This window comes from Rhinoraja longicauda, chromosome 27, assembly GCF_053455715.1.
Source record: "Rhinoraja longicauda isolate Sanriku21f chromosome 27, sRhiLon1.1, whole genome shotgun sequence".
Lineage (NCBI taxonomy): Eukaryota > Metazoa > Chordata > Chondrichthyes > Rajiformes > Arhynchobatidae > Rhinoraja > Rhinoraja longicauda.
Genome location: NC_135979.1, coordinates 7,542,383 through 7,554,871, shown reverse-complemented (window position 1 = coordinate 7,554,871; position 12,489 = coordinate 7,542,383). Strand labels below are relative to the sequence as shown.

The window sequence follows — 12,489 nt, the reverse complement described above, 5'->3', positions numbered from 1 at the left end:
AAATGTGGAAGTGTAGGCTGTGTGCAACAGTGCCCAGCTTTTGTCCATCAGTTAAAAATCCTCACAATTAGTTCAGCTAAAGTTTTTCAGAAGCAGTCCGAGTGGCGGACCTGTTGGCAAGGATACACGACAGGGGAGACCGAAGTCTGGAAGAGCCGTAGTGGTCGGTGACTCCATAGTCCGAGGGACGGACAGAAGATTCTGTGGCAGCAGGAGGGACTTGAGGATGGTCTGTTGCCTCCCTGGTGCCAGGGTTCAACACATCACAGACCGGCTTCAGAAAATCCTAGCGAGGGAAGGCGATCAACCTGAAGTCGTTGTGCACGTGGGCACGAATGACGTCGGGCGGAAGAGGAAGGAGGTGCTACAGCGGGAGTTTAGAGAGTTGGGAAAAACGCTGAGAAGTAGGACGTCGAAGGTAGTTATCTCTGGACTGCTACCGGTACCTCGTGCTGGTGAGGCCAGGAACAGAGAGATAGAGGGTATGAATTTATGGCTGAGGGACTGGTGCAGAGAGCAGGGATTTAGATTTCTGGACCACTGGGATCTCTTCTGGGCTAGGGGTGACTTGTACAAAAGGGACGGGTTGCATCTTAACAGCAGGGGGACAAACATTCTGGCAGGCAGGTTTGCTAGTGTGACACCTGTGGCTTTAAACTAAGTAGTGGGGGGGAGGGGTTAACAAATTGTGAATATGAAGATGAGGTAAAAGGGAATACAGGAGATATTGCAAAAGACTCTCGGAAGAATGGGAACAGAAGTTCTAGAGCGGAAAAGAAATTAAGGGCAGGGCCAATTGTGAACGATGTGAGAGGGGAGGTAAATACAGAAGTTAAAGTGTTGTACTTAAATGCGCGTAGTATAAAAAATAAAGTGGATGAGCTTGAGGCTCAGTTAGTCATGGGCAAGTATGATGTTGTAGGGATCACTGAGACATGGCTACAAGAGGACCAGGGCTGGGAACTGAATATTCAGGGGTACACAACGTATAGAAAAGACAGACAGGTGGGCAGAGGGGGTGGGGTTGCTCTGATGGTAAGGAATGATATTCATTCCCTTGCAAGGGGTGACATAGAATCAGGAGATGTTGAATCAGTATGGATAGAAATGAGAAATTGTAAGGGTAAAAAGACCCTAATGGGAGTTATCTATAGGCCCCCAAACAGTAGCCTCGACTTAGGGTGCAAGTTAAATCAGGAGATAAAATTGGCGTGTCAAAAATGTAATGCTACGGTGGTTATGGGAGATTTCAACATGCAGGTAGACTGGGAAAATCAGGTTGGAAATGGACCCCAGGAAAGAGAGTTTGTAGAGTGCCTTCGAGATGGATTCTTAGAACAGCTTGTACTGGAGCCTACCAGGGAGAAGGCAATTCTGGATTTAGTGTTGTGTAATGATCCTGATCTGATAAGGGGACTAGAGGTAAAAGAGCCATTAGGAGGCAGTGATCACAACATGATAAGTTTTACTCTGCAAATGGAAAGGCAGAAGGGAAAATCGGAAGTGTCGGTATTACAGTATAGCAAAGGGGATTACAGAGGCATGAGGCGGGAGCTGGCCAAAATTGATTGGAAGGAGGCCCTAGCAGGGAAGACGGTAGAACAGCAATGGCAGGTATTCCTGGGAATAATGCAGAGGTTGCAGGATCAATTTATTCCAAAGAGGTGGAAAGACTCTAAGGGGAGTAAGAGACACCTGTGGCTGACGAGGGAAGTCAGGGACAGCATAAAAATTAAGGAGAGGAAGTATAACATAGCAAAGAAGAGTGGGAAGACAGAGGATTGGGACTCTTTTAAAGAGCAACAAAAGTTAACTAAAAAGGCAATACGAGGAGAAAAGATGAGGTACGAGGGTAAACTAGCCAATAATATAAAGGAGGATAGCAAAAGTTTTTTTAGGTACGTGAAGAGGAAAAAAATAGTCAAGGCAAATGTGGGTCCCTTGAAGACAGAAGCAGGGGAATTTATTATGGGGAACAAAGAAATGGCAGACGAGTTAAACCGTTACTTTGGATCTGTCTTCACTGAGGAAGATACACACAATCTCCCAAATGTTCTAGGGGCTGGAGAACCTAGGGTGATGGAGGAACTGAAGGAAATCCACATTAGGCAGGAAATGGTTTTGGGTAGACTGATGGGACTGAAGGCTGATAAATCCCCAGGGCCTGATGGTCTGCATCCCAGAGTACTTAAGGAGGTGGCTCTAGAAATAGTGGAAGCATTGGAGATCATTTTTCAATGTTCTATAGATTCAGGATCAGTTCCTGTGGATTGGAGAATAGCAAATGTTATCCCACTTTTTAAGAAAGGAGGGAGAGAGAAAACGGGTAATTATAGACCAGTTAGTCTGACATCAGTGGTGGGGAAAATGCTGGAGTCAATTATAAAAGACGAAATTGCTGAGCATTTGGATAGCAGTAACGGGATCGTTCCGAGTCAGCATGGATTTACGAAGGGGAAATCATGCTTGACAAATCTACTGGAATTTTTTGAGGATGTAACTAGGAAAATTGACAAGGGAGAGTCAGTGGATGTGGTGTACCTCGACTTTCAGAAAGCCTTCGACAAGGTCCCACATAGGAGATTAGTGGGCAAAATTAGGGCACATGGTATTGGGGGTAGGGTACTGACATGGATAGAAAATTGGTTAACAGACAGAAAGCAAAGAGTGGGGATAAATGGGTCCCTTTCGGAATGGCAGGCAGTGACCAGTGGGGTACCGCAAGGTTCGGTGCTGGGACCCCAGCTATTTACGATATACATTAATGACTTAGACGAAGGGATTAAAAGTACCATTAGCAAATTTGCAGATGATACTAAGTTGGGGGGTAGTGTGAATTGTGAGGAAGATGCAATAAGGCTGCAGGGTGACCTGGACAGGTTGTGTGAGTGGGCGGATACATGGCAGATGCAGTTTAATGTAGATAAGTGTGAGGTTATTCACTTTGGAAGTAAGAATAGAAAGGCAGATTATTATCTGAATGGTGTCAAGTTAGGAGGAGGGGGAGTTCAACGAGATCTGGGTGTCCTAGTGCATCAGTCAATGAAAGGAAGCATGCAGGTTCAGCAGGCAGTGAAGAAAGCCAATGGAATGTTGGCCTTCGTAACAAGAGGAGTTGAGTATAGGAGCAAAGAGGTCCTTCTACAGTTGTACCGGGCCCTGGTGAGACCGCACCTGGAGTACTGTGTGCAGTTTTGGTCTCCAAATTTGAGGAAGGATATTCTTGCTATGGAGGGCGTGCAGCGTAGGTTCACTAGATTAATTCCCGGAATGGCGGGACTGTCGTATGTTGAAAGGCTGGAGCGATTGGGCTTGTATACACTGGAATTTAGAAGGATGAGGGGGGATCTTATTGAAACATATAAGATAATTAGGGGATTGGACACATTAGAGGCAGATAACATGTTCCCAATGTTGGGGGAGTCCAGAACAAGGGGCCACAGTTTGAGAATAAGGGGTAGGCCATTTAGAACGGAGATGAGGAAGAACTTTTTCAGTCAGAGGGTGGTGAAGGTGTGGAATTCTCTGCCTCAGAAGGCAGTGGAGGCCAGTTCGTTGGATGCTTTCAAGAGAGAGCTGGATAGAGCTCTTAAGGATAGCGGAGTGAGGGGGTATGGGGAGAAGGCAGGAACGGGGTACTGATTGATAGTGATCAGCCATGATCGCATTGAATGGCGGTGCTGGCTCGAAGGGCTGAATGGCCTACTCCTGCACCTATTGTCTATTGTCTATTGTAAAGTTTTTCAGAAGCAAGGATGTGACCAAATTAAAACAACAGATCAACTAGGAATCTCCAGTGTCGAGTGTGGAAGTTTGTCATGTTGACTTGCATTCCTCAGGTATGCAAGGTGTCCGCCAGTAAAGGCGGCGACAGGGATCAAACTTAGGTGCAAGGAACCAGAGAGGGTGAATCAACACCTCGTCTTTATCCATCGATTCCTGCAGAAAAATGACACAATGCAGCCAAGTACAGAATTCCACTCCTACTACCTCCTTATCATGGTGCAGGCTAACTGAAGCATAGAATTATACAGCAGAGGAGGCAGTCTCATAGTTCTGAAAGATCTATCGATTTAGTCCAACTCTGACACTCTTTCCCCAGAGCCGAACAGATTTATTGCTTTTGCATTCATCTCATTCCATACAAAACATTCTAATTTAATTTTCTTCTCTAGGTTGTGCACTAGAGATCATTACTATGCAAGAATACATTTCTTACAGTTTCAATTTTACTCTGGACCATTGGCTAGTTACCTTATCACTTATCTTTGCACTATTTCCTGCTTCACTATACTGATCAAAACCCCTCTAAACATTTATTAGAAAGTTTTAATACTCTTTTTAAAAGAGTATTAAATCTTGATTGAATCCTGCTTACTCAAAGGAGACCGATTATAGAATTGCTACTTTCTCGACGTTACCCAGACTCCTCATCCTTGTACATTACGATCCCTCTGTCTGAAGAAGTGTCTTGAGCCGAAACGTCACCCATTCCTTCTCTCCAGAGATGCTGCCTGACCCGCAGAGTTACTCCAGCATTTTGTGTCTACCTACGATCTCTTACCAGCTTGAATCGGCTTCATGTTAATTAACACACGAGGTGCTGCCGGGGTACTCAAATGTGGGAATCACAAGCTTCAAGAAGCCACAGTAACAGATCTCTCCAAGGTTGGGAAAAAAAAAGAATCATTTTTTTCCCCCGTATCACTCAAAGATGTTACCTCCTATGAGATACTCTAAAACTCAAAGGTGGATCATTTTTAGGTGAAGGGCACATTGCAGTGAAGTCCTGCTTGCTTTGTGATTAATCTGGGAACTATAAACATCACAGCGAGATGGAGGACAGAGTTTTTCACTTGCCAAGTTCGCATCTGAAACTTCTTGACCCAGAAAACATTGTCACAGCTCTGTACTACGAATGGAAAGAGCTCACACATGAGACCAAACTGCTTGGCCTTCTTTCATCCTCCACACAAAAACCTTGGAAGTCACAATACCTCCAGCACACACTCATAAACCCTACAATCATTGAGCACACAAGAATACTGTTCTCAGCACTGCTTTATCCCTCTCAATGAACATTTAAGAACAAGCCTTCTGAATAGACAATTTTAAATGGCTATATAATTCAAAAGCAGATATAATTACTACTTTTAAAAGTCATTGGCCAGATACATGGATGGAAAGGATTTATCATATCATATCATATCATATATATACAGCCGGAAACAGGCCTTTTCGGCCCACCAAGTCCGTGCCGTCCAACGATCCCCGTACATTAACACTATCCTACACCCACTAGGGACAATTTTTACATTTTACCCAGCCAATTAACCTACATACCTGCACGTCTTTGGAGTGTGGGAGGAAACCGAAGATCTCGGAGAAAACCCACGCAGGTCATGGGGAGAACGTACAAACTCCTTACAGTGCAGCACCCGTAGTCAGGATCGAACCTGAGTGTCCGGCGCTGCATTCGCTGTAAAGCAGCAACTCTACCGCTGCGCCACCATGCCGCCATTTAGATGGCAAAATGCCAAATGCAGGCAAATGAGACTAGTCCAATATGCTAACGTGGTCGGTATAGATGGGCTGAATAGCCTATTTTTATGCTGCATAAGGTCTACGACTGTGTGCAGTATCATAGCCGAGCCAGATCCGAACCCTGGTCTTGAAAATTGTTCACAAATGTGCAAGAAGGAACTGCAGATGCTGGTTTAAACCAAAGATGGACACAGAAAGCTGGCGTAACTCAGCTGGTCAGGCAGCATCTCTGGAAAAAAGGAATAGGTGATGTTTCGGGTTGAGAGTCTCGCCCCGAAACGTCACAAATTTATGGTCAGATACGTGATTCTACTTATTGAAAACACCCGTAGTGCCAACATAATGTAAAGGAAACTGACATTACAGAGACCTGGGAAAGTGTACATGGAACCATGCAATAGTGTGATATTACACAAGGGATCACCTGTGCATACCAGAACACTAAAGAAGGTAGCACATGACGGCAGAAAGTAGGACAGATCCAAAATGCTACAATTTTAAAAGTGAAAAGAGCTTTCAATTCTCACCAGCTGCCTCAGCAATTATCACATCCTAAGGTGACAAGCGTAATTAGATCAGCTGCTCCCAAAAAGTGGTCATCAACGGGCTGATAAAGCAGGCGATAAACTGGATCTCTGTAGAATAGCAGCCTACGAGCTCTACTCACCACATCCTTATCACCCAAATCCAAGTCCATTCAAAGTTAGACACAGAAAGCTGGAGAAACTCAGTGGCACAGGGTGCATCGTTGGAGAGAAGGAATGGGTGACGTTTCAAGTTGAGACCCTTCTTCAGACGTTTTTTTGTCTATCTTCAGTGTAAACCAGTATCTGCAGTTCCTTCCCATCCATTCAAAGTTTTGCTGCCCAAATTTTAACTGACACCTATTTTGTTCACCAGTCACTTCTACTCATCAATCTACACAGGTTTAGAGTCCAGCGATTCTCAATTTCCTATTTTCCTCGTCTTGTTCTCTTCAGCATCTTCAGAACTCCAACTCATTATCACTTTCACCTGTGCCATAAAAATGTAGCTACTTGTCCCAATAAATCCTTGTGTGCCTTGGCGTCAAATATTGTGTGACTGTGCTTCTAGGAAAAGCCCTCCAGTGCTTTCCTGCTCTAAAACCACTGGTACATATATAAATGAAAACACTGGTGTATATATAAATGAAAAAACAGGTGCATATATAAATGAAAACACTGGTGCATATATAAATGAAAACACTGGTGCATATATAAATGAAAACACTGGTGCATATATAAATGAAAACACTGGTGCATATATAAATGAAAACACTGGTGCATATACAAATGAAAACACTGGCAAGCCAAGCTGTTATCCATTAATTGATGTGTGACTGAACCACGTGCTATCCGTCATGATGGTCCCAGTTTTAGTCTAAAGCCCAAGGCAGAATTTATTGATCCTGTGGCATTCACCTTGGAAGAGGAATAATTAGCTGATGCTGATAACTCTCTGAACGTTTCACTGGGAAGTGCATGTTAAATAAATTCAAGAGTGGAAAGATTCAGAATTAGTGTTAATGTTCATTTTTAAGCGTGTGTTCAGATGTTTGAACACTGCAAGGCCATATATCCCTCAATCCCCTTGAACTGAGAGCAGTGAAGTCAACCAACTGAATTTACTCTTTGGCCAGACTGGATACGTTTGGTTTAGTTTAGAGATACAGCATGGAAACAGACTCTTCAGCCCATCCAGTCCGCGCCAACCAGCGATCGCCTGTACGCTAGCTTTTTCCTACACACCAGGAATAATTTATAGAAGCCAATTAACCTACAAACCCGCACGTCTTTGGAATGTAGGAGGAAACCACGTCACAGCGCTATAACAGTGACAGTGAAAACAGGAGCATGCTCGTTAATATACAATAAGCAATCTGCTGGTTGAAGGTGAGGACATCATCCCCTGATGACACTTGACCTCAAGTATATTTTTTATTACTTAATGCTGGTCTTAAATGCAGCACAATAGAGACAGAAGAAAATCCAGATGCCGGAATCTTGAGCCAAATACAGTAGGACCATGGAGGAACCCACAGGTAAGGCAGCATATGTGGAGGGGATGGGCAGGTGACGTTTTGGGTATGGAAGACTGAAGGGTCCCGCTCCAAATCATCACCTGTCCATTACCTCCACAGATGCTGCCTGACTCGCTTGGTTTGTCCAGCACTTGTGTTAAATGCAGCACTGTTTGGTTTACTATCTTGACAATTAATGCTGATAATTCAGTTTTACACTGACACTTGAATAGCAAACAATTAGTGCCTTGATGTCATCAGCAAACACAGCACAAGATTGGCTCGTCTTCAAGGGTCCACTGATCCCACCAACATACCTCTGCAAACAAGTCAAATTCATTTCCTATGTTACTGTAGCCAGATCAGACATGAAACCCATTCTGATATTGCCAAAGCACGGAACTCAACAATGCTGTCGCAAAAAATCACTTTCTTACTGCATGACAGCTCTTTTGACCCATCATTATCATCTTATCTCTTTAAATAGACAATAAAATGAGTCACATTATGCAGCTCTTTCCCCATAACTATCAATTTCCCTTAAAAGCACCTAATAACCTTTTACAAGATGCTACTAAATCTACCATCACATGCGGTGCATCTCAGATTAGAACAATTCTGTGCATAAAAGATATCTCAACTCACTTCTGCTTAACTTTGGCAATACTTTGAATGATTTCCCATTTTGTCTTGTTGTGAATCAGATACTGCTACTGCTAACTGCAATTTGAATCATAAACAGATCATTCCTTTGAGGCACTGGCTGGATTTTTATCGCCCAAGTATGTGCAATCCAAGGAGAAACGTTCCTAAAGAATTAAAGATGGAATAGGAACATTTTGTAATTGGATTCTTAGTCAAGCCCGACCAGACGAAGTGTGGTACACTTTCAGCCGCAATCTACTGATGCAAGCCGGGCAAGCTGTTGATACTTTTCAATCGTTGCACACAGAAAAATGACCTCGATTAAAATCTTGGGCTTTACTAAAATTGTGCTCCACTGAATTCGAGCAAATTTAACGCTTTCCCTTCCGCAACTCAATCAGGTTTGATCTGTTAGATGGTACTTGGCAGAATTTTTTTAGGATGGTCTTCGGATTAAAAAAAGGGAAATTACGTACTTACAGAAGCCACAATAACATAAAACTGAAGTATGCAACATATCATCAGTTCTCAACCTGCCTGGTCCAGAAAAGACTCTCCAGTATACCATTTGCCTTCACAACTCATACTCCATATCAAACCTTCTCTACCTTCCCTAGCTAATTTCTCCACTCAATTGCGCTGGATATCTTAATTGCTGATAGTCCTCAGTACTAAACTCTGTTGCAAATTAAGCCATTGTGCTCAGATCTGGTTATCTTCCCTTTCGCAGATAAACCCAGAGATTCCATCTCTAGCTGATAAGATTCTGGGACCTCCGATGTCCCTCTAAAGCCCAATACACCCGAGGCTGGCTCTGAGCAACCCTGAACACGAATCCTCCCCGTAAATGAAAACTGCTCATCTCCCATGCCAGTTTCTGTCATTATCAGTGCAAGCTCCAAAGCAAACCACTGAGTAGAATAAAATGCTGGAGTAACTCAGAGGGACAGGCAGCCATTCCTTCTATCCAGAGATGCTGCCTGTCCTGCTGAGTTTCTCCAGCATTTTGTGTCTATCTTTGGTGTAAACCAGTATCTGCAGTTCCTTCCAATACACCGAGTAGAACAGTTGTCATTTAGTGATCAAAATAAGAATTCTCCGTGACCCACTTAAAAACATTACTTTTCATAGCAAGACATCGCACTTTAAAACCAGGTTGAGTAACAATTCAGAAGCAAATTCGTCCCTTCACACCACCACCACAATCCTATAACAAGCTATCAGTTATCAAACAGGATAATTGAACACTAGTTAACATACAATAAGTAATCTGGTGGTTGGAGATCAGGACGTCAACGGCTGGCCTGATATTTCACCGCTTTGCTTTTGTTTTAATACTGTTCTTAAAAGCAACACAATGGAGATACAAGAAACTGCAGATTCTGGAATCTTGAGCAAAAACACAAGAGTGCTGGAGGAACTCAGCAGGCCAGGCATCTGTGAGGGACGACATTTTAGGTTTGGAGCCTGCTTCAGACTGATGAAGACAGAATAATAATCGCCACAACAGTCCCGGAGAATCAGAGAATAGATGTTGAACATGCATGGAAAAGGGATAATCAATCAGTCCGTGATGGCAGTAATGCTCCACTCAAGGCAACTACCATCTTTCCTCACTTTAAAATCTCAACATCACTCTCTGTTCCCCTCTCTTTCATACTCTTGTCCAAGCACCTCTCAACTGCATCTATATTGTTTGTTCTAATCAGAAACGTTGATGATGTGTTTCACTCGTCTCACTGATCCCCATCCCCAATCCCCCACCCCTCCCCTCTCCTCCCTGATCCCCACACCTCTCCACCCTGATCCTCACCCCACCGCTCCCAGATAGCCACCCCCCCCCCCCCATTCCCTCCACTCCCCTCCACTATCCCGGCTCTCCCTGATCCCCACTCCTCTCCCTGATCCCCACTCCTACCCCTGACCCCCACTCCTCTCCTTGATCCCCACTCCTACCCCTGATCCCCACTCCTCTCCTTGATCCCCACTCCTACCCCTGACCCCCACTCCTCTCCTTGATCCCCACTCCTACCCCTGATCCCCACTCCTCTCCTTGATCCCCACCTCTATCCCCTGATCCCCACTCCTACCCCTGATCCCCACTCCTCTCCTTGATCCCCACCTCTATCCCCTGATCCCCACTCCTCTCCCTGACCCCCGCTCCTCTCCCTGACCCCCGCTCCTCTCCCTGACCCCCGCTCCTCTCCCTGACCCCCGCTCCTCTCCCTGACCCCCGCTCCTCTCCCTGACCCCCGCTCCTCTCCCTGACCCCCGCTCCTCTCCCTGACCCCCGCTCCTCTCCCTGATCCCCGCTCCTCTCCTTGATCCCCACTCCTACCCCTGATCCCCACTCCTACCCCTGACCCCCACTCCTACCCCTGACCCCCACTCCTCTCCTTGATCCCCACTCCTACCCCTGACCCCCACTCCTCTCCTTGATCCCCACTCCTACCCCTGACCCCCACTCCTCTCCTTGATCCCCACTCCTACCCCTGACCCCCACTCCTCTCCTTGATCCCCACTCCTACCCCTGACCCCCACTCCTCTCCTTGATCCCCACTCCTACCCCTGACCCCCACTCCTCTCCTTGATCCCCACTCCTACCCCTGACCCCCGCTCCTCTCCCTGACCCCCGCTCCTCTCCCTGATCCCCGCTCCTCTCCTTGATCCCCACTCCTACCCCTGACCCCCACTCCTACCCCTGACCCCCACTCCTCTCCTTGATCCCCACTCCTACCCCTGACCCCCACTCCTCTCCTTGATCCCCACTCCTACCCCTGACCCCCACTCCTCTCCTTGATCCCCACTCCTACCCCTGATCCCCACTCCTCTCCCTGATCCCCACTCCTACCCCTGATCCCCACTCCTACCCCTGACCCCCGCTCCTCTCCCTGACCCCCGCTCCTCTCCCTGACCCCCGCTCCTCTATCCCCTGACCCCCGCTCCTCTCCCTGACCCCCGCTCCTCTCCCTGATCCCCGCTCCTCTCCTTGATCCCCACTCCTACCCCTGACCCCCACTCCTACCCCTGACCCCCACTCCTCTCCTTGATCCCCACTCCTACCCCTGACCCCCACTCCTCTCCTTGATCCCCACTCCTACCCCTGACCCCCACTCCTCTCCTTGATCCCCACTCCTACCCCTGACCCCCACTCCTACCCCTGACCCCCACTCCTCTCCTTGATCCCCACTCCTACCCCTGACCCCCACTCCTCTCCTTGATCCCCACTCCTACCCCTGACCCCCACTCCTCTCCTTGATCCCCACTCCTACCCCTGACCCCCACTCCTCTCCTTGATCCCCACTCCTACCCCTGATCCCCACTCCTCTCCTTGATCCCCACCTCTATCCCCTGATCCCCACTCCTCTCCCTGACCCCCGCTCCTCTCCCTGACCCCCGCTCCTCTCCCTGACCCCCGCTCCTCTATCCCCTGACCTCCGCTCCTCTCCCTGACCCCCGCTCCTCTCCCTGACCCCCGCTCCTCTCCCTGACCCCCGCTCCTCTCCTTGACCCCCGCTCCTACCCCTGACCCCCACTCCTCTCCCTGACCCCCCACTCCTCTCCCCGCCAGCCCTCCCGGTCCGCTGTTCCCGCTCCCTTTCGCCGCAGTCCACCTTGTCTCCACTCCCTGTCGTTCGGTGCCAGCAGTGAACTCTCCCCACCAGCCAGAGGGACCTCTCCCCCTCCCTCTCCCTCTCCCTCCCCCCGTCCCCGTCCCCCGTCCCCCCACCAGCAGCCCCGGCGACCCCCACTTCGTCCAAGCCCCGGCTACCTGTCTGTGGGCGTCGCGGTGGGGAAGTTCGCTGCCGTCCGTCTATCCGTCCGTCGCGCTGAAGCACAGCGCGCGCCGCCTCACCTCCACCGGCAGACAGAGCGGAAACCCGTCCGCCCGCCCGCCCCACGGGGACTGTAGTCCGCGATCTCAGCACCTGCGCAAAGCGTGGGGAGCAGCTGGGACTACAGCCCCCGGCATGCCCCGCGCCTCGCCCTTCCCTCCCGCCTCTGTATCCCTCCGCCCATGCGGAAGTTGTGCCTGGGCGCACGGGAGTCGGTGAAGGAAGGAGTGAATGGGCCTGAACGTCAATCTTTTGTTTCACAGAAATTATTCTGACAAGAAAGTGGTTACGGGAGGGTCGCTATCAAAACTTGCAACTGCAGTGGATTTTCATATTGCATCTTCGTACTTTCAAGAGAGGTTTTCAAACCAACATATTTTTGAAATGTCATCAACTTACCTAAAATTGATTTTTTTTTGTTAA

The 12,489-nt window shown here is 47.6% G+C and overlaps 1 protein-coding gene across 5 annotated transcripts in view; it reads right to left on the bottom strand.

The window, feature by feature from the left end:
* Nucleotides 1-12,160, bottom strand: part of LOC144606724 (phosphatase and actin regulator 4-like) — a 130,108-nt gene extending 117,948 nt beyond the window's left edge. For all 5 annotated transcript variants that reach the window (XM_078423045.1, XM_078423042.1, XM_078423043.1 and 2 more), the window contains exon 1: nt 12,003-12,160. The gene's annotated coding sequence lies outside the window, so the exon portion shown is untranslated. The remainder of the gene's footprint in view (nt 1-12,002) is intronic.
* Nucleotides 12,161-12,489: the final 329 nt, after the last annotated feature.